Consider the following 21,878-nt stretch of genomic DNA (forward strand, 5'->3'; position numbering starts at 1 on the left):
TCTTTCAGCATAGTTTCTACTTGCCACTTATTATTGCTTATTTTCTATTTTTCATCCCATGCTTATTAGTTACCAGCCATCATCCTGTTAGTTACTTTGTCTTTATTATATCTTTTAATTTCCACAAAATCTCATATTATAGAAAAGGAAACCAATGCCCTTGTTTTTAAGAGCTCCCCACAGAGCTCCTGAGTTTATGACAGGGTTCCCACAGCTCTCATTATGTCCAGTTTTCTCTGCAGAACTCAGGGTTGCCTCAGTAGATGGTGTGGTCCCCCCATCATGTTAGAGCTCCCATTTGTTTTGCATAATATTTCTTGCTTGATTTTCACAATAACTGTAAGGTATGGAGTAAGAAGGGAAATTCAGTTTCAGACATGTTGAATTGGGGTATATCTGTAGATAATTCAAGTGAAGTGCAGGATAGAGATAATGGCCATAGCTGGAGATGTATATTTAGAGGATGCAGATCTTAAGAAGTTTTGCTTTTCCTTAAAATGGTAGAAAGAAAGCTAAGCTGGTTCATAGGCTGAGGGAAAATAGACAGGGAAATGGTAAAGATCTAGGAGGCAGGAGATTAAATGATGGAGCAGGTTCCTGGAGAAGAGAAGGGGGATTAGATCATCTTACAGTTGGAGGGTTGGCCTTGACAAAGAGATATATTCTTCATTTCAGGAGAATGGATAAAGGAAACATGATGAGGATAGAAACCCACATAATTCAAAAGCTGTGTGGCAGAAAGAGTTAAAAGGACAGGATTTTTAGATACGGAGGGCCTCACTCTTGTCAATGAAATACTATGCTAACTCTTCCACTGAAAGTCTACCAACTGGAATATTTTTGTAGGAGTTAAATGCTGAAATACAAACTTCCATAAGTTACATTAGAAAGATGCTTGAAAAACTTTTGGGCTACAAATAATACCAAGAAAGAAGACAAACCACAGAGTGGGAGAAAATGTATACAAATCATGTATCTAACAAGTGACTTGTATCTAGAATTAAAAAAAAAAAAAAACCTTAAAATTCAACATGGTCATAAGATCTGAATCGATATCTCTCCAAAGAAGATAAACACATGGCCAATAAACATATGAAAAGATGCTGAGCATTATTAATTATTAGGGAAAAGCGCATCAATCCCACAACTTGATACCACTTCACACCCATTGGGATGGCTATAATGAGAAAGACAGATACTAACACATGTTGGAAAGGATAAGGTGCCTGTGGGTATGTACAAAGCCACTTTGGAAAACAGTCCCTCAGTTCTTCAAAAGGTTAAAAACAGAGCTGCAATAAGACCCAGCAATGCCACTCGTAAGCATATACCCCAAAGAAATGAAAACATGTTCACACATAACTTGAATACAAATGTTCCTATCATCACTGTTCAGAATAGCCAAAAGGTAGAAACAGCTCAGATGTCCTTCAAATATTTGTAGCATCACTGTTCATAATAGCCAAAAAGTAGAAACAACTCAGTTGTCCTTCAGCTAGTGAATGGATAAACACAACTGTGGTTTATCCATACAAAGAAATATTATTTGGCCCTATAAAGGAATGATGGAGAAGGAAATGGCAATCCACTCCAGTATGCTTGCCTGGAAAATTCCATGGGCAGGGGAGCCTGGTGGGCTTCAGTCCACGGGGTCACAAAGAGTCAGACACGACTGAGCACACAGTACAGTATAAAGGAATGAAGTACTGACACATGCTCCAACATGAATGAAACTTGTATACACTATACTAATTGAAAAAAGCCACTCGCTAAGTATCACATACTGTATGGTTCCATTTATAGGAAATGTCCAGAATATGCAAGGCTGTAGAGATGCAAAGTAGATTGGTGGTTGCCTAGAGCTGGTTGTGAGGAGTGAAGGAGGGGTAAGGAGTGATTGCTAATGAGCAGGGGGTTCTTTTGGGGATTGATGAAAATGTTCTAAAATTAGATGTGGACAACTTTATGAAAGTATTTTTAAAAATACCAAATTCTACAACTTAAATGGATGAATTGTATGATTATGGGGATTATATCTCAGTAAGCTTTTTAAATAAAAAAGAAAACTTGAGATCTGAGGAGAAGATTATTGACAGAGGCAAGACTGAAGAACACTGCTGAAGACCAGATAATAATAACAGCAATTATCATAGGGATTCACATGCCAGGCACTGTGCTTGGTGATTTTCCTGCATCATTTCCTTTAATTTTCACCACAAACACATATATATCAGATCTTTCCCCCTCATTCTACAGGCTATACAATTAAAGCTCAGAAAACATGTGGAGGTCAATAGCAAGAGATGAGACAAAATGTAGCCCAGGTATGTGTCAGTCTAGAGTCTGTTTCTTAACACCTGTCTTCCCAAGTTTTGCTTTTCTATTTAGCTTCAACTTCATAGGTTCAGCTAAATGTCAATGTCTTTAAGTCAAACTTTTCCCCCCCTTCGCTCCCACAATTTTGTGTCCACTGTCATCTCTACAATGTTAATAAAGAGACGCACTCTCCTTACCTCCTCCACACTCAGTAGTCCTAGAAGCACAGTCACTGGCCTCTCTGTATGGAGTGATTTCTCCAAGTTCAGAACACTGACTAAAAGTGTAGAGATAACACATCTGCCCTTTCTCTTCTGCTTGGAGAGGTTATGGTTGAGAAGAACAAATGCTAATCTTAACTCTTAGATAATGACCACACCTACCCCCTTTCAAGCTGGTTCCCTCAGGTTTTTCCTCACCAATGAACTGCAGATAGACCTAGCAACCAGTAAGGGTTCAAGAAGTTTTATCTTCCTTTTCCATTCTTTGCACAGTCCCTTGACATCCAAACCTCTAGTCTGGAATGGGATGACTATAAAAGAAGAGACAAAATATAAAGGAGACTATATATAATATATATATATATATATATATATATATATATGGGAAGCAGCAGAAGACATTTTACCATAAAATGTGTGTGTGTGTGTGTGTGTGTGTGTGAAAGTCACTCAGTTGCATCTGACTCTTTGCTACCCTATGGACTGTAGCCCGCCAGGTTGCTCTGTCCATGGAGTTCTGCAGGCAAGAATGCTCGAGTGGGTTGCCATTTCCTTCCCCAATAAAATAAAATATCCCGATGTTTATGTGGGCTTACATTGTGGCAGACATCGTACTAGTCTTTCTCTTTTTCACTGAAATAACATTGGTTTATAACATTATGTAAGTTTCATGCTTACCACATTATATTCTGACTTCTGTGTACACTGCAGCATGCTCACCACCAAAAGTCTAGCTTTCATCTGTCATCATAGAGTTGACCCCCTTCCCCTCTGGTAACCATTACTCTGTTTTCTGTATCTACATGTTTGCTCTAGATCCTTCACAGACATCGTTTAGGCCTCACACAAGCCACTGTGGGAGGTCCTCCTAATGGACAGATGAGGAAATAGCAGGTAGAAGAAAAGGAATCATTTCTCCAAGGTCACTCAGTCAGTGAGGGAAGCGACCAGAAACCTTCCAAGGGTCTGTGTGACTCTAGTGCCAGATCTCTCCATCTCTCTATGACACCACCTTCCACATCCTTTCTGTTATCATCAAACCTCACTTCATGGAGGTTGTTCTAAAAACAGTATAGAGGAACATGATTCTAACACGAAAATATATTTACAAGCAATCCTGCTTTATTAGACAGAGGACAAGATGGTTGGATGGCATCACTGACTCAATGGACATGAATTTGAGCAAGCTCCGGGAGTTGGTGATGGGCAGGGAAGCCTGGCATGCTGCAGTCCATGGGGTTGCAAACAGTCAGACACAGCTGAGCGACTGAACTGATATTGATGCTTTATCAATGTAAAAATACTAGATTAAACATTTAAAAACACTAAGATTATGTACCATGACTAAGTGGGATTCATTTCTGGAATGCAAGAATAACTCAGTATTAGGAAATCTAGGGCTTCCCTGGTAGCTTAGAAAGTAAAACGTCTGTCTACAATGTGGGAGACCCAGGTTCGATCTCTGGGTTGGGAAGATCCCCTGGAGAAGGAAATGGCAACCCACTCCAGTATTCATGCCTGGAAAGTCCCATGGACCGAGGAGCTTGGTGGGCTACAGTCCATGGGGTAGCAAAGAGTCGGACACGACTGAGTGACTTCACTATTATTATGAACATGACATTATGAACATGTAAAAGTAATAATCACATGATTATCTTTAAGACAAAGAAGAAAAGTTTTCAAAAGATATTTCCTGATAAAAACACTCAAGAAAATAGGAAATGAAGCATATTTCCTAAAGCCACAATTGTGCTTAATGTGGTAATATTAGGGGAATTTCTAGTAAGATTAGAAATGAGTCAGGAGCATCCAGTGTATCTATTACTGTTGGACATAGTCCTGGAGAAATTAGTCAGTAGAATTTAAAGAGAGAAAACAGTAAGAAGTACAGGAATTGGAAAAGTAAAACTATTTTCAGGTAATTTGGTAGTTTACCTAGAGAACCTGAGAACATCAATGATAAGTTAACACAAACAATAAAATGAATGTTCTCTTTTTTTAAATGCTAAAGATAATGTCAATTTAAAAAAAATTTCAGAGATAATTTCAGAATAATTGTAGAAAAACTGCAAGACTAGCACAAAAACATTCTTTCTGGAACCATTTGGGGATAAGTTTTGAATGTGGTATCCTTCTCTCCTGAATCAGACATTCTCCAGATAACCACAACATAAGGATCAAAATCAGGACATTATCATTGACCCTTATTGACACTGAACTCACAGACTCCAAGTATAATCAATTGTCCCAATAATATTCTTTATAGGCTCTAATTAAGGATCATGTGTTGCATGTAATGGTCGTCTCTTTAGTCTTTTCTTGGTCTGGAAGAGTGCAGCATGGGTGGCCTCTCACAGGCTAATTAATTCTCACTCCCACCCCTCTGCACCAGGGGTGATGGAAAAGACAGAAAAGTATCACAAACAAATGCCATCCTGCCAGACATATAAAATGAATAATTGCTTGAGTGGATAAATAGATGCCTTTTATTTTTACTACTATAAAAGTTTTAAAGCAGACTATAAAAATAAAAATATATTAAACCATTTACTCTTTGCTAAATTCTTCCAAGTTAGAATGCTCACAAGAAAAATCCTTCTTGTTTCCAAACTGTCTCAATCTCTCTTAAGTTAGACTGAGCACTACATCTCTGACATCAGCATATTCTCAGGTCTGTTTTTATCTTCAAGTAAATCACAGATAGAAAGCCAGTTCCTAGACTGATTTTAAACAGGCATACAGAAAACATAACTATCCCTATTGTGTTAGATATGAATTCCGAGTTAAGAAAATATCTCATCTAACCACCTCAAAGTTCTGTTGAGAATTCTTGGAATTCTATTAGATTACCACTAATTCCATAGGGAGTTAGTTTGAATTTCTTTGTATGTAGAGCTTGCAACTACTTTTGTCTAGTTATATTTTTATGATAACCAAATCATTAGCTTTCATCCATTTTGACTGTTGACTATCAGAAGGTTTTTGAAAGCAGAACACAGGTACAGGTAACTGCCATGTTATGCTTGCTTGATGAATCCTTGTCCTCATGTTTTCTGGGTAACTTAGATATATTATTGAATGTTTCTTATTCCTTCAGCTCAAATAGCTTTCTTTTTTTTTTTTTTTTTAAAAAGCAAATTCTAGATTTCCTTGAGTACCTGAGATCCATGCTTCTTAAAGCTGACTTAATGCAAGTGTTTATGAATGCTGATTTTCTATTTTCTAGTCATCTCTTTCAGAGAAGGCAATGGCACCCCACTCCAGTACTCTTGCCTGGAAAATCCCATGGATGGAGGAGCCTGGTAGGCTGCAGTCCATGGGGTCGCTAAGAGTCAGACACGACTGAGCGACTTCACTTTCACTTTTCACTTTCATGCATTGGAGAAGGAAATGGCAACCCACTCCAGTGTTCTTGCCTGGAGAATCCCAGGGACCGGAGAGCCTGGTGGGCTGCTGTCTATGGGGTTGCACAGAGTCAGACATGACTGAAGCGACTTAGCAGCAGCAGCAGCAGTCATCTCTTTGGTGGCAGAATACCACCCTCCTTTTTTTTGCTACCTTTCTTTATGGGAGCCATTTTTCTCAGAATAGGTTGGAAAAAAAAAAAGAGATGGTGATTATGGGAAGGGTCAGTTCCTCTTCTGAGCTTCCTGGAGGGAAGGTGACACCAGAGAGTTTTTTAAAAATACAAATTCCCTAACTCCATTCTAGACTGTCTAATCGGAATCTGTGGAGGTAGATCCATTAATATGTATTTTTAAGTTTACCAAGAGATTTTTCCTTGACTGGCATTGAGAAGTTGTTTTCTACACATTGGTTTAGCAGAATGGTACCTATGAAATCCTAAAAATTGAGAAAATGATGCTGTCTATATCTCCTTCTTAGCAAGCCATGGCTAGTATTGCCATATGCATTTAAGGAAAGTCTATTTAATTTTGTTTAACTCAGCATTTCACCAGTTTATTTGCGAATAGAACATACTTCTTTTTCTTAACACAACTCATATTACTATAGCACGCTCAAAACACAGACTTTGTGAAATATTGGTATAGAGAATATGACTCACCCTGTTACCCCGTCTTTATTAACAGTCAGCAACTCTTTGATGTTTGGCAACTCAGTAATAAATGTAACCACAGCTATTCATTAGAACTATTACACAAGGTTTCATAAAGCCTTCGTGCCCGGTGTTACTCTCTGGTTCTTCCTCTGCTTAATCCTAAACACGACGAAAAACCTGACAATAGTTATGATAACTAATGTACATTGATTGCTGAACTATGTTTTAGTCCAGGCACTTTGTAGGCATTATACCACTCAATCCACAGCCCTGTCAGTAGCTTGCATTATTATAACAGAGGTACAGTAGGATGCTGAGGAACAGAGAGATTAAGTGGCCAAACCTAAGAAAATACACAGTTAAAAAGTGGTGATGCATGTATTACAAACATTAAAGCTGACTCAGATTTAAAGCCTATTGCATTAACCACTCAGTATTTTGCTTGAGCTTTAGTCATTGGTCTTCCTCTACATGCTCCTCCTTTAATGGTCTCATTCAACCAAAGCTTGACCTTGGTCTAAGCTCTCTCCCTAAATTGCTCTCTCTTCCGAGCCACAGACCCGCTTTCCCAACTGCTTGTTAGACATTTCAGTGAGGAGCTATGTTTGGATTCTTAAATTCGACTTATTTCTAACAGAATCTCATCTTTCCCCTCCAAACTCATCCCTCCTTGTGTGTCTTCTCTTCCCATTCATGCATGTCTTCATGTGACTCACATGAACACCTACTATGTGTTTGTACTGTGCTCTGTTGAGGATACACATAAAAATGAACAGGACTCTGGTTCTTACTCCTAGTGTCTAGCACTCCATAACTTTAGTGAATGTATGTTCCATCATGTTCTTTCTCTTTCTCTGTTATGTCCTGTAATCTCCAGGGGCTAATATTTTATTCTCTAAATTATTTTAAAATTATATTCAGTTGAAGGGGAATTTGACTGTCCTGGATTGTCTTCCTATGACAGGTTGCTGGCACATCCATAGGTGCTGTGGCAGGCTGTATTGTAAGGAGGGCAGCACCATCCCACATGTTCTTCTTGCAACTGATGTCAGAGGTCCTTATCATGAGGTGGGGTCTACATTTCCTGCCTTTGGATCTGTGTGGGTCTATAGCTTCAGTGGAAGTGATACTAAGTGATACTTTTCAAGGCTGAGTTCTAACAGGCAAAACAGCTTCAGCCTGGCTGTTTGGGGATGTTTATGCTAGGAACCCAGGCCCCAAGCCAGAAAGACTACCCAGAAGGTATTCCAGGTGACAGTTCTAACCAAGGACCCAGCTGACAGCTAGCACCAGCCTCCAAATTAGGGGGTAAGCAAACCTTAGATGTTTCCTATTCCTGGCCTTCAGTCCACTCTAGCTTTTGATGAGTGTAGCAGAGACAAGCTGTCCCCTCTGAGCCTTACCTGAACTGCAGATTTGTGAACAACATAAATACTGTCATCGTTGTAAGCCACTGAGTTTTGAGGTGGCTTGTTAGGTAGCAAGAGATCACCAGAACCGATACCTATCTTTGTGTCAATCAGCTATTGCCTGACACCAGTTCCCTGGCACAAATCTCAATGCCTGGAAGGAGTTGTTGCCAGGGAGGCAGGCATCATGATTAAATGTCAATTATGTTCCATTCTTTTTAAATGTTAAATCCTTTTTAACACATAATAAAGTGTTTTACATGGAAAGTACATCAAATAAACATTTACTGAGTTGAATTGAAATATAGTGTGATAGTAAGAACACGCATTTTGCTGTCAGATGTACTAAATTTCAAATCATCACTTTAGATGCCACAGCTTTGGAGTAGAGAGTAAATTGCCTCCCTAATCTGTCACTTTCCCTTCTGAAACTGATGTGAGTTTTAAAATACTTAAGGCATGTGAAGCACCTAAGAGTGTGTAGTTCATGGTAGATCTCTTCCTCAATCCCTACCTCACTCTCAAATTTTTAAATAGGAGACATAAGGATAAAATGAGAAAAACTGAAACCTGATTATGAAGGATCCTGAATATATGGTTAAGGTCCAATTTTTAGACAATGGGGATTCATGGAAGATTATAGGGATGTGATATGCATAAGATAATTTATGAAGATTCAGTTCAGTTCAGTCGCTCAGTCATGACCAACTCTTTGCGACCCCATGAATCACAGCATGCCAGGCCTCCCTGTCCATCACCAACTCCTGGAGTTTACCCAAACTCATGTCCATCGAGTCAGTGATGCCATCCAGCCATCTCATCCTCTGTCATCCCCTTCTCCTCCTGTCCCCAATCCCTCCCAGCATCAGGGTCTTTTCCAATGAGTCAGCCCTTTGCATGAGGTGGCCAAAGTACTGGAGTTTCAGCTTCAGCATCAGTGCTTCCAATGAACACCCAGGACTGATCTCCTTTAGGATGGACTGGTTGGATCTCCTTCTAGTCCAAGGGACTCTCAAGAGTCTTCTCCAACACCACAGTTCAAAAGCATCAATTCTTCAGCGCTCAGCTTTCTTCACAGTCCAACTCTCACATCCATACATGGCCACTGGAAAAACCATAGCCTTGACTAGATGGAACTTTGTTGGAAAAGTAATGTCTCTGCTTTTTAATATGCTATCTGGGTTGGTCATAACTTTCCTTCCAAGGAGTAAGCGTCTTTTAATTTCATGGCTGGATTAATAAAGCTTTAATGTGTAGAATGAGAGACCGGATAGAGAAAAATCAGTTAGGAAGTTAAAGTCAATGTCTAAGCGTGTTAGGGTCTAAATATTATCTAAAAAATGCCATCAGGGTGATATCAGGTCTGGATTGAATGGCAGAATGATATTACAAAAGAAGTTTCTGTAGACTTTGAGTTGGCATCTACAAAGATGTATAAAGGACTAGAGAAGTCCAAAATTAACTGCAATAATGTGACAGCATCTATTAAAAATTGTTCACATAGGGCATTCTATGATCCACCGATGTCACTCTCCAAAATCTGTCTTATAGAGAAGAGATAGCAAAAGTACTTAAAGTTATATGTGCCAAGATATTTACTGCAGCCTTGTTTGTGGTAGGACAACACTGAAAAACTGAAATCACCATCAGTCAGATAATGGTTAAGTAAACTATGGTATGTCTATGCAATGGAATCATATGAGAATGAGTAAATCTAAGGAAATGGACTGCAGCTATGAAATTAAAAGATGCTTGCTCCTTGGAAGAAAAGCTATGACCAACTTAGACAGCATATCAAAAAGCAGAGACATTACTTTGCCAACAAAGGTCCGTCTAGTCAAAGCTATGGTTTTTCCAGTAGTCATATATGGATGTGAGAGTTGGACCATAAAGAAAGCTGAGCACCAAAGAATTGCAAGGAGATCCAACCAGTCCATCCTAAAGGCAATCAGTCCTGAATATTCATTGGAATATTCAGCTAAAGCTGAAACTCCAATACTTTGGCCACCTGATGCAAAGAGCTGAGTCATTTGAAAAGACCCTGATGCTGGGAAAGATTGAAGGTGGGAAGAGAAGGGGATGACAGAGGACGAGATGGTTGGATGGCATCACGGACTCAATGGACATGAGTTTGAGTAAACTCTGGGAATTGGTGGTGGACAGAGAGGCCTGGCATGCTGCAATCCATGGGGTCTCAAAGAGTCAGACACAACTGAGTGACTGAACTGAACTGAACTGAACATTTTAAGTGAAAAGAGAAAATTATAAACCAATGTGCATAATGTCATCTTTTGTCAAAAGCACAAGAAAAGCCTTCAGAAAAAAAAAAGACTGAATTAAAGGTTATCTAGAAAGAATTTATGTAAATTTTTCCAGAGTTGCTGATCATTTATTACATTTTATTAATAAGATGCATGTCATAAGTAATAAATGTGAAAATTAAAAAAACATGAAAAGAAAAGAAAGACTAAAATCCATGTTGTTTTCCTCTAGGGACTGGGAATGGAAGGGCAATGGGTGGAGTGATCTTAAAATATTTGAATAATTTGCATAATTTTATGTTTTGTTTTGTTTTGTTTTTTCTTTAATAAAAGCATGAAAACATTTTAAGTTTGCAAATTTCATACCAATCCAAGCAAAGAGTACCATTAGCAGAAACAGTTTAAGATTTGGGGAAAAGATGATGATTCCATATAGATTAATGTGTATTTGGTATAAAGAGCTAAATGGTGGTGGGAGTTGTGGTAGCTGTTGACAGCAGTGGTCAAATAGTGCATGGGTAAGACTTCTAGGTCCTGGCTCTGGTAGGGCCTGGTAAGGAATGTAGTCCATCTGGGCAGGGCTCACAGCTAAGACTTAGAGTCAGAGGCTAGACTCCTAAGTCAGTATCATGGAAAACACCACAGATCTCTGTTTCTGCCTCTCCCAGGATTGGAGGGAATAATTCTGCCCAACACAGCCTGTTCATGCTCTCTATGAGATGCCCTAATAATTAACCTTGGGCCTTCTAACCTAATATGAATGTTGGTAGGTAATACATCTTACTGGTGAATTAGTCTTTATGAAATTATCTATCCTCACCTTAAACTTAATTATGTTTTTATCCCAGGGTACATCTATAGCTACATTTATGCCTGTATTTCTATCAATATTTACAACATCTATATTATCTATGTATCTGGCTAAATGGATAGATAAATAAATATAGATATCTCTACCTGCATATTCTCATGTCTCATATGAAATAATCAACATTTATTCAAATTTATTTTTGAATGATACCAGGTATTAGATCCTATTAAATATAGGTGGGTGGTGGTTGTGGTTTAGTCGCCAAGTTGTGTCCAACTCTTGTGACTCCATAGACCGTAGCTCGCCAGGCTCCTCTGTCTATGGGATTTCCCAGGCAAGAATATTGGAGTGGGTTGCCATTTACTTCTCCAGGGGATCTTCTCGACCAAGGGATCAAACTCACCTTTCTTGCATGCAGGCAGATTGTTACCACTGAGCCACCAGGGAAGCCCAAATATAGAGTAAATATACTATAAAAATGGAGCATTACATGGGATATTACAGTGGTATGTTATAGAGGCGGGGTTTTATTACAGGATTACTGACTGCTTCTCCAGATGGACTTAAAATGATGATTCTAAGAAAAGATCCCCTTTTGGTTTATCAACCCCAGAAATGTGCTTGCCACTTCTCCTGGGAATATCCCGTTTTTCTTCATGCATTCAAAATGATTTGGGCCAAAAAAAAATACTATGTATTTTATTAAGTGAATATTATTATAAAAGCCCAATAATGACTTTTTTTTAGCACATGAAATCCTCTTTTAAAATCTGTCTAATATTTAATAAACCTTCTGTTCAGTTCAGTTCAGTTGCTCAGTCATGTCTGACTCTTTGCACCCCCATGGACCGCAACACTCCAGGCTTCCCTGTCTATCACCAACTCCCAGAATTTACCCGAATTCTTGTCCATTGAGTCCATGATGCCATCCAACCATCTCATCCTCTGTCATCCCCTTCTCCTCCTGCCCTCAATCTTTCCCATCATCAGGGTCTTTTCAAATGAGTCAGCTTTTCACATCAGGTGGCCAAAGGATTGGAGTTTCAGCTTCAACATCAGTCCTTCCAATGAACATCCAGGACTGATCTCCTTTAGGATGGACTGGTTGGATCTCCTTGCAGTCCAAGGGACTCTCAAGAGTCTTCTCCAACACCACAGTTCAAAAGCATCAATTCTTCGGTGCTCAGCTTTCTTTATAGTCCAATTCTCACATCTGTACATGACTACTGGAGAAACCATAGCCTTGACTAGATGGACCTTTGTTGGCAAAGTAATGTCTCTGATTTTTAATATGCCGTCTAGGTTGGTCATAGCTTTCCTTCCAAGGAATAAGCGTCTTTTAATTGCATGGTTGCAATCACCACCTGCAGTGATTTTGGAGCCCCCAAAACTCAAGTTAGCCACTGTTTCCACTGTTTCCCCATCTATTTGCCATGAAGTGATGGGGCTGGATGTCATGATCTTTGTTTTCTGAATGTTGAGCTTTAAGCCAACTTTTTCACTCTCCTCTTTCACTTTCATCAAGAGGCTCTTTAGCTCTTCTTCACTTTCTGCCATAAGGGTAGTGTCATCTGCATATCTGAGGTTATTGATATTTCTCCCGGCAATTTTGATTCCAGCTTGTGCTTCATTTAGCCCAGCGTTTCTCAGTAGGGTAATTGTTAAATAAGGCATTAAATTTTTTTAAATGCATATGCAAAGTAATTTGAAGTCCCTACAAGATTTGTGAATCTACTGTCGATTGTTTCCTTTTATTTATTCTATCTTCTGTAGATTCTGAATATACAGATTAAAAAAAAAAAACATGTCATGATGCCTTTCTATTCATTTCTTCTTTACAAATCTAAGAAGAAAGTCATAGAAACATAATTGTTACCTAAGATCCCATAGCACTTCATGCAGACAATGGTACACTCTTGGATGTATTGCTCCTATTTTCTATTTTCCTTATTCATGTTTAGAAACAAAATATTTATACATACCCCAAAGTTTTAAATTTTCCCTGCTTGTCTTCATGCAATGTATGTTGCCAAGCTATTCCAAAGGGAACATGGCAATTTCTTTTACGAATTACTTTGTGTTCCTGCTATTAATCTAATAGAGATATAGAAGTGGGAGAAAGAGAAAAGGCTGCTTTTCTGGCAATAAGGAACAATTCTGAGGCCATGGATGCCAGTTCCAAATTCCAAATTTCTTCATACGGTGTGGCTAAACAATTGAAGTTGAGAGTAGACTCTGAATCTATATCTCTTAGGAATTAGAATCATATCCAATCCCTTTTTCTTCTGACTAGTCTGCCAGTTAGTGATAAGAAGATGTAAAACAAATGAGATGAAAACAAGACAGAATTAAAAAAAAAAAAAACTATTGTGAGTTTAAGAACTTGTAAAATATTATGGGTAATCTTCTAGAAAGTAGTTAAATAAAAAAACAAATACAATTCTTAGAAATATAGGATATCAACTTTTTTTTAAACCAAAAAAGTGGAATATCCAGGAAGATAAGATAGGAGGGGTAAGTTTGATGCCTTCATGCCAAGAGGCAAAGTCGTTTATTCTTTAGTCTGAGTTGTTTTTCAGTTGTGAAGATGGATATGAACAATCCATTCAAACCTTTTCGCCCAATTCCTCTCTTTACCAGTTGCAGGCCTGTGTGCGAGGGGGCAGTGTGGATGAGATGAGGGAAGACAGACGACTCTCCAGACCTTCATACATTTCCATGACCTTTATTGTTAGTATCTTGGCTCTAATGCTAATGATAAAAGAAATGTTTTAAGTTCTGGGTAAACAGTCACTTAACCACTCAAACTACTCAGAAGAACACTTGGAAATTAGAACAAAAAACAAAAGGAAATAGTTTTCTATGTTCATTTTGATCTTATAAGCGACTGAGTTTCCTTTTCTCTAAGAGAAAAAAATCCAGTAGATGCTGGCCGGATTTTAAACTCCAGTTCACTCTGATATATTCCTCGGTATATTCTACTGTTTTGGGCACTTGGCAGGGTCTCAATAAATATTTGCAAAGTTTTGCTGAATTAATTGAGTAAAAGATAAAGTATACTCTTTCAGAAACCAAAATAATTTTGAAATCTTGATAGGTTTATCTAAGTACGTCATTCAGTCTGTTCACAGATCAACTGAAAAGGGGGAACTAGAAAGAGGAAGTCAAAAAATAATCCACTGACTGATACACAATCTGGGGATATCTTTGTGGTCCCCTTTTCCTGTCACTTGTGGGAAATATCACGGGCATCTAACTCAATCAGTGCACATGAAGATAATGGGGATGACAGAACAGCCATTTCTCTTGCCTCCTGTTTATGATTCGGACTGACATCAGTTGCTATAACCCTCTTGGCCTGTCTCCCCCACCTGACTCACTCTGTCCCAGAGAAGAGACAACCCTTGCCATGGTGCTTTTGGGAAATAAACCACTGCTGTGTAGTTGGGAGCCAGCCAATCACAGGAAGCACACACTCTGGTCTGCTCCTTCTCCCTCTAAGCTGTGCAGAGCCAAGTCCTATGGTGGGAGCTATGCGGGAGCTGGTGGGTGAGTCCATCTGATTCTGGAGCGCATTTTTAGGAAGTCCACTGTCGTCATGCACCTAAGCCATGACCTTCTTTACTACCTTTATCAATAACGAGGATGACATTTCAGTCTCCTTCTGCCATGTCTCCCCTTTCATTATTTTCAAACTTGATTGGGAAGAATGTTGTATTTTGGTCCCCTCATAAGGCACTTATACTGGCTCCAGCAACTCTACAAATCATGCTTTGCACTTGATTATCTGATGTGTATGAATTCATTTATTGATTCATCCATTCATTCAGAAATAGTTTTTAAACTTTTAAGATATACCAAGAACTGTGGTAAATCCTTGAATATATTTGTCACTTCTGCTGTATAATCATAAGGGATTTGATTTAGGTCATACCTGAATGGTCTAGTGGTTTTCCCTACTTCCTTCAACTAAAGTCTGAATTTTGCAATAAAGAGTTCATGATCTGAGCCACAGTCAGCTCCCAGTCTTGTTTTTGCTGACTATATAGAGCTTCTCCATCTTTGGCTGCAAAGAATATAATCAATCGGATTTCAGTATTGACCATCTAGTGATGTTCATGTGTAGAGTCTTCTCTTGTGTTGTTGGAAGAGGGTGTTTGCTATGACCATTGCATTCTCTTGGCAAAACTCTATTAGCCTTTGCCCTGCTTCATTCTGTACACCAAGCCCAATGTTGCCTGTTACTCTAGGTATTTCTTGACTTCCTACTTTCGCATTCCAGTCCCCTATAATGAAAAGGAAATCTTTTTTGGATGTTAGTTCTAGAAGGTCTTGTAGGTCTTGTTCTAGGTGAGAGTTTGTAAGAATGTGATTTAGCAGCACTTCTGCTTGCTTTTCAGAGAAGGCAATGGCACCCCACTCCAGTACTGTTGCCTGGAAAATCCCATGGACAGAGGAGCCTGGTGGGCTGCAATCCATGGCGTTGCTAAGAGTCAGACACGATTTCACTTTCACTTTTCACTTTCATGCGTTGGAGAAGGAAATGGCAACCCACTTCAGTATTCTTGCTTGGAGAATCCCAGGGATGGGGGAGCCTGGTGGGCTGCCGTCTATGGGGTCGCACAGAGTCAGACACAATGGTAGCAACTTTGCAGCAGCTGCTGCTTGCTTTTGTTTTTCCTTTCCTTTTTTTCTCTCGGCAATCTTGACATTCTGTAAGATGAAAAGTAAAGGAGAAATTACCTTTTCTTGTGTTGATGAAGATGATGAAGAAAAAGATGATGATGCTTGCTACTGTTGATTAAATTCTTGCTATGAACTGCCACTAGGCTAAAATGCTTCTGTGCATTAGCTCATTTCATTGTCACTAAAAATGCATAAAGTAAATAGTATTCTTTTACATTTTATATATGAGAAAACTAAGGTTCCAGGGGTAAAATAACTTGCCTCAGTCAGCAGAGGACTGGGACTATCTGATGGTTTCCAGCCTGTCTGACTTCAACTTCCATTTTGGTGACCTGTGCTTATGAAAAGCTTCATAGCACCTTACCAAGCACTTTCTTACACAGCATCTCACTAGGACTCTAACAGGATACTTAGGTTAACCTTCAATTCATTCCAAACAAAGTAGCTTATTCTCATTTAACAGAATCATGCTCAAGGAAGTAGTTTGTGACATATTTTGAAGTCATAAAATATATTGCTCTTTATTTGTACCTGAATTACAGATTTAGTGCCTTCTTGATCAAATTTTAAGTCAAATGTCTTCACTTTACCATAAAACAGGTACATATGGAATGAACTTTAATGTTAACTTTAATAAGAAGATACTCTCAGTTCAGTTCAGTTGCTCAGTCATGTCCGACTCTTTTCGACTTCATGGACTGGAGCACGCCAGGCTTCTCTGTCCATCACCAACTCCCGGAGTTTACTCGAACTCATGTCCATTGAGTCGGTGATATCATCCAACCATCTCATCCTCTGTCATCCCCTTCTCCTCCCGCCTTCAATCTTTCCCAGCATCAGGGTCTTTTCAAATGAGTCAGCTCTTCGCATCAGGTGGCAAAATGATTGGAGCTTCAGCTTCAACATCAGTCCTTCCAATGAACACCCAGGACTGATTTCCTTTAGGATGGACTGGTTGGATCTCCTTGCAGTCCAAGGGACTCTCAAGAGTTTTCTCCAACACCACAGTTCAAAAGCATCAATTCTTCGATGTTCAGCCTTCTTTATAGTCCAATTCTCACATCCATACATGACCACTGGAAAACCTATATCCTTGACTAGACGGACCTTTGTTGGCAAAGTAATGTCTCTGCTTTTTGATATGCTGTCTAGGTTGGTCATAGCTTTTCCTCCAAGGAGCAAAAGTCTTTTAATTTTACGGCTGCAGTCACCATCTGCAGTGATTTTGGACCCCAGGAAAATGAAGTCTCTCACTGTTTCCATTGTTTCCATCAAAAGGCTTTTTAGTTCTTCCTTGCTTACTGCCATAAGGCTGGTGTTATCTGCATGGCTGAGGTTATTGATAGTTCTCCTGGAAATCTTGATTCCAGCTTGTGCTTCATCCAGCCCAAATTTCTCATGATGTACTCTGCATATAAGTTAAATAAGCAGGGTGACAATATACAGCCTTGACATATTCCTTTCCCAATTTGGAACCAATCTGCTGTTCCATGTCCAGTTCTAAGTGTTGCTTCTTGACCTGCATACAGATTTCTCAGGAGGCAGATCAGGTGGTATATTACCATCTCTTTAAGAATTTTCCACAGTTTGTTGTGATCCACACAGTCAAAGGCTTTGGCATAGTCAATAAAGCAGAAGTAGATGTTTTTTTGGACCTCTTTTGTTTGCTTTTTCGATGATCCAACAGTTGTTGGCAATTTGATCTCTGTTTCCTCTGGCTTTTCTAAATCCAGCTTGAACATCTGGAAATTCACAGTTCACATACTATTGAAGCCTGGCTTGAAGAATTTTGAGCATTACTTTGCTAGCGTGTGAGATGAGTGCAATTGTGTGGTAGTTTTGGCATTCTTTGGCATTGCCTTTCTTTGGATTGAAATGAAAACAGATCTTTTCAGGTCTGTTGAAATGAAAACAGACCCATTTCTTTCACTGAAATGAAAACAGACTCATTTCTTTCATTGAAATGAAAACTGTCCTGTGGCCACTGCTGGGTTTTCCAAATTTGTTGGCATATTGAGTGCAGCACTTTGACAACATCATCTTTTAGGCTTTGTAATAACTCAACCAGAATTCCATCACTTCCACTAGCTTTGTTTGTAGTGATGCTTCCTGAGACCCACTTGACTTTGCATTCCAGAATGTCTGACTCTAGTTGAGTGATCACACCATCGTGGTTATCTGGGTCATGAAGATCTTTTTTGTATAGTTCTTCTGTGTATTCTTCTTCTGTGAATAGATACTCTACAAAATATAATTTTATATATTGTAGAAGATACTCTACAAAATATAATTTAAATGTCTCAGCTAAAGATATTGTAGATTTTTCTTTTGCTAAGGATTATTCATTTAGCATTCAAAAAGTACTAAGTGCTTAGCATGTGTTATACACTACTCCTTTTAAAAGTGTTGAGGATAACAATAACTCATTCAGACTTGCTCACACAGAGCCCATTTCAGTCCATCATACAGAGGTCCTCAATATCTCCTTTCAGACAAATAAATCCGGTGAAAGAAAGCAAAAGAAGTACACTGTACAAGCCCAAGCTTCAAATTAGTTAAATTAAATCATTTTTCTACCGTAAACTTCCTAGTTCTATTCTTTGGAAATCTTCAAATTAGATTTTTTCACCCCACCCCTCTTGATAACATAAAGGTGATCATGTGGCTTTACTTGCACTTACTATTAACACAGAGAAATAAGTAGTTATCTAGTAATATTTATCCAGGATGTGAGTTCTTCGACATTTATGTTAGCATTAGTTATCCCAAACCTCCCAATTTTAAACAGAAACTCCAAAGGGCCATAATGAACAACTTGTCATTCTGGGTGAGTGGACTTGTGATAGTTACAAAGGTGATTCCAAACCACCCAGCAAGTTCTGGTCGGGAGCAGTCCTACAGTTGGAAATTGCAGACCTGTATCCTGCCTTGCTCCTACAGATAGGCTGTGTCTCTCAGAGCGTAAGGGCTCTGGTTCCTCCGAGCCTCACTCCCTGCCCCCACTCTCACCTCCCCATCACATGAGGACACCTCCCTGGGCAGAATGGCCAGAAGAGAGAGCTGGCAGAGTTCCTGCATTCCTTCCCTGGCAATAGAGCAAAAATAACAGCTTTACCACTAAGTTTTAAGGAGTTCCAGTTTGTTCTACTGTTATCACACTTTCTGTGTCCTGACTACCTGCCTGAGAGAAAATGTAGTGTTCAATTCTTGTTTTAGCTGCCAAGATTCCTCATTGCTTAGGCAAAGGAAGGAAAAATGGCACAAGTATTTAAAATTATCCAAACGTCACAGAGAACTATACTTTCTGGCCACGAATAAAGAGTACGTGGGTAAACCTATTCCCAAAGTGCCAGGTGTATCCCTTTGAGTAACTGGATACTAATTGGACTGCTGCTGCTAAGTCACTTCAGTCGTGTCCGATTCTGTGCGACCCCATAGATGGCAGCTCCCCTGTCCCTGGGATTCTCCAGGCAAGAACACTGGAGTGGGTTGCCATTTCCTTCTCCAGTGCATCAAAGTGAAAAGTGAAAGTGAAGTCACTCAGTCATGTCTGACTCTTAGCGACCCCATGGACTGCAGCCTACCAGGCTCCTCCATCCATGGGCTTTTCCAAGCAACAGTACTGGAGTGGGGTGCCATTACCTTCTCCAAATAATTGCACAATTCTAGCAAATATAATGCTGAAAGAGGTTTGCCTGTCTGACTTAATTTTGAGGTTTTATTTAAAAGACAATCAAATATTAAGCTTTATGTGGTTTTAGTTTAGTAGTAGTAGTAAATGTACTAAGGAGAGATAGAAAAGATAAACTTAAAGATAGCCTGGATTTCATTCCAGAAAACTCTTCCAAATTAAACTTCTTAAAATTACCTAAGAAAAGCTAATTGATTGTATTTCAACCTTCCTTTCCTCTTCCAGCTCTCTTATAAGCTCATAATTTAAATGAGTTAAAAATTGAGAATATTCAAGTGAATAAAATCTTCATTTCAGGGGTTATTTATAAGGAAGTGTGGTTTGTGTATCCTTCTCATGGAAAAAAATATTTATCTAACTCTACTCCAAGTACTTCCCACAAAACTTGATTTCATTAAGAGGTCTAGGACTTACCTGCTGGTCTGGTGGTTAAGACTCCATGCTTCCAATGCAGGCTGTGTGAGTTTGATCCCTGGTCAGGGAATTAAGATCCTGCATCCCGTGATGTGTTGTGCCCCACCCCCCTCCCAAAGAGAAAAGTTCTAAAAGGTGAGAGTCTCTTGAAATTAACATCTTAATGTCTCCCTACAAAACTTTCCTTTTGACGGTATAAGAATCTTCATATATTATTTAACTAGAAATACATGGACAGAGTTAGGACTCTGGGTCCAGTGTATCAGGGAAAAACAGCCTTTTATGTGTTCTTGAAATGGTTCTATACTGATTTGTGTTTGTGACAATTACCTAGATTATGGAAATTTATGGGTTTAAGCAGACCTTTTCTTTTCAGTATTTCTGTTCTCCCACCTATATATTGTTGATAATGTTAAAGCTAAAAAGCCTTCTTCCTGGGAGTACACCATGGAATAGCCATGTTTTGAATTTATGCATTAAATATTAAGTTCTTAATGTGAGCAGATGAGTTGACCAATATATGCTACGGAATGGTGAAGCATATTTCTAGAAGTAGAAATATAAGAACAAATCTTCCATGGTTCCAAGAATATCCAGGTGGAATAAACTTATGCATCAGTGAGTGAAAAAGCCACAGTGATCTGTGGGTTTCCCCTCACATTGTACATACTCTAAAATGTATGTCCACCAAAGTTTGAATCTGTTAGGATATTTTGAAGCACAACTGTTAAATTAATTTAAACCGTATAGAAAGTCATTGACTCAGATAACTAGGCATCATGGATTCACTGGGCTTCAGTTCTTGGACTCAGATGGGTTTCATCTCTGAACTCTATTGAACATAGGCTTCATTGTATGGACTGTTGTCCTCATAACTGCAGGACAGCTGCTGCTGCAGTCAGGGCTACATGCTCTTTTCTTCCACTTTCCATATTAAAACAGATTTGCTTCATGAAGCATCCTCTAAGGACAAAGAAGCTTTTTTCCTGGAAGTCTCTGGCAGAAACTCTGTGAGTCCCATCAGTCTGATGTGGGTCACATTCTCATCTTAGAACCAATCTCAGAAAAGGTATGTAATAACATTTGACCCATCAGCCCATTGAGGGACAGGGCTATGTCAGAAAAGGATGGATATCTAAACAATATCACAGTGTGTTGGAAAGGGAGAAAAGACAGTGAGTATTGTAGGCCACAAGCAACTTCCACTCCAGAGTTCCCGGGAAGAATATGGCTAGACAGTAAGTATTTACTAAAACCATTATGACCATTAACACACAGTAAGATTGCATGTTGAAGCATCAAATGTTAAGAGGTCTATTTATAAGAAGTGATAGCATACAGGGCCCTGTGGGGCTCCTGGGTACAAAGCCTTTCTGTGTCCCCCACTCCTTTGATTACAGGACATAGTCTTCATTCGGCCTCCATGATCTTCCCTTAGTTCCAAGGGCAGATTCAAGCTGATGCTAATTAGAGAAGGGAGGGGATATGAGACCAGGGAGAAACAGTTAAGAGTAGCCTTGGGGCAATGTCCTGGCTCCTCATCAAGGAATACATGCAACAGAATCTTTGAGCTGTTTTGGAGATACCAAAAACCCCTGCAGGTGGGAGAAGTTAACAATTAACAATGGTATGCTGCCCACAAGGATGCAGACCCCAGACCAGTTGGACCTGAAGACTGATGATGCTGACTCCTACATTAGACAAAGACAGGCCTGCATTTGGCTTTGTTCCCAGATGAGACCATTGGGTTGACCTAAATCTCCAAATCTCCACCCCTTTTCCAACTGTACTCTGCCATCTTACCTCACAGACACTACTCTCCAAGGAAAGGGGGCTGGTGAGGAGCATCAGACCAGTCACAGAGAAACCTAGAAGACATTTTCTTTATACCTATTAATAGTAAGGGAACCGGCACCTATTTTCCATTATGTAATGACCAGGTCATTCTACAGATCCTAAATGTTTATATATTCTGATGTGATTGTACACATGGACATGAACTTGAGCAA

The 21,878-nt window shown here is 39.3% G+C and overlaps 1 protein-coding gene across 12 annotated transcripts in view; it reads right to left on the reverse strand.

Annotated features, from left to right (window-relative positions):
- Positions 1–21,878, reverse strand: part of PHLDB2 (pleckstrin homology like domain family B member 2) — a 241,188-nt gene that overhangs the window by 120,636 nt on the left and 98,674 nt on the right. The gene's annotated exons all lie outside the window — the stretch shown is intronic.

This window comes from Bos grunniens, chromosome 1 (genome assembly GCF_055505025.1).
Source record: "Bos grunniens cultivar Pamir isolate PY7600 chromosome 1, Bosgru_T2T1.0, whole genome shotgun sequence".
Classification (NCBI taxonomy): Eukaryota; Metazoa; Chordata; class Mammalia; order Artiodactyla; family Bovidae; genus Bos; species Bos grunniens.